The sequence below is a fragment of the Carlito syrichta genome, unplaced genomic scaffold (assembly GCF_000164805.1).
Source record: "Carlito syrichta isolate Samal-C Ts95f unplaced genomic scaffold, Tarsius_syrichta-2.0.1 Scaffold135794, whole genome shotgun sequence".
NCBI lineage: Eukaryota > Metazoa > Chordata > Mammalia > Primates > Tarsiidae > Carlito > Carlito syrichta.
In genome coordinates, this window is record NW_007079890.1 from 112686 (window position 1) to 113657 (window position 972).

Genomic DNA, 972 nt, shown 5'->3' on the forward strand with positions numbered 1-972 from the left:
GGCGGCGGGGCTGCTCACCAGCGCCGCCGGGGCCTGCACCGCCGCCTGGCTGGGGCTCGGGTCCCCTGGAGGCCGTGGGGCCCACAGCCTCGCCTCTCGCCCACCCTGCCAGCCAGCCCTCTGGGTATCAGGTAGAAGCCCCAGGAGCACACACCCTGACCCCACCGGAGTCCAGCCGTCCTGCTGGCTGTTCTGCCCCCTCCACCGCTTGCACAGTGAAGCAGACCCTTCGCTGCCGCACTAGGTCCACTCTCTGGGCTTTCCTCGACACCAGAGTAAGCCTTGTCCCAAGCTGGGGCCTGTGGTCAGGTGAAGAGCCAGGACAGCCCCCCAGGCCCAGTCTGGTAAAGAACCAGGCCGCCCCCCCGCCAAGCAGGGGCCTGAATGCCCCTTCCAAACTTGGCTAAGGGCTCGGACTTTTCCCCTTTCCACAAGAGGGTGGATGATAATTTCACCACCCATTACCAACCCTACACCTTTGAGAGCAGACCTGGGGGCCAGTGCTCCCACAAGAGAGTGGACACTGCAGAACTAGGCTGTCAGCTCCCCCATGTGGCTAGCTCTATCCTCGGAGCCTAATCTGGCCAGGTACACAGTAGGCTCTTCACAAATGCTCCTTGAATGAATGAGGCAGAGCTTTTAACTGGAAAGTCTGAGAGAATTCCCAAATTTCTGTCCTTGGGTCAGGTCACTGTGGCTCCCAGCCCTTGCCCGCAAGGTGTACAGGGCACACAGGTCACTAGAGCAGCAGGTGGGCAGTGAAGCCTAAGGCCTGGAGCTGGGGCAGATGCTGGGCAGACTCCCTGTACCCAGCCAGGCAGTTTCACCTTGTTCAAAGTGCTGACCCCAGGACCCACCCATATCAACTGAGTCACCAATCATTTGCAGCCTCCTGCCATCCTTGGGGTGTTGGGAGGCAACCAGGGTGTGGTGGGGGAGGCACCTGGGGTTGGAGAAAAGGCATCTCAGCCA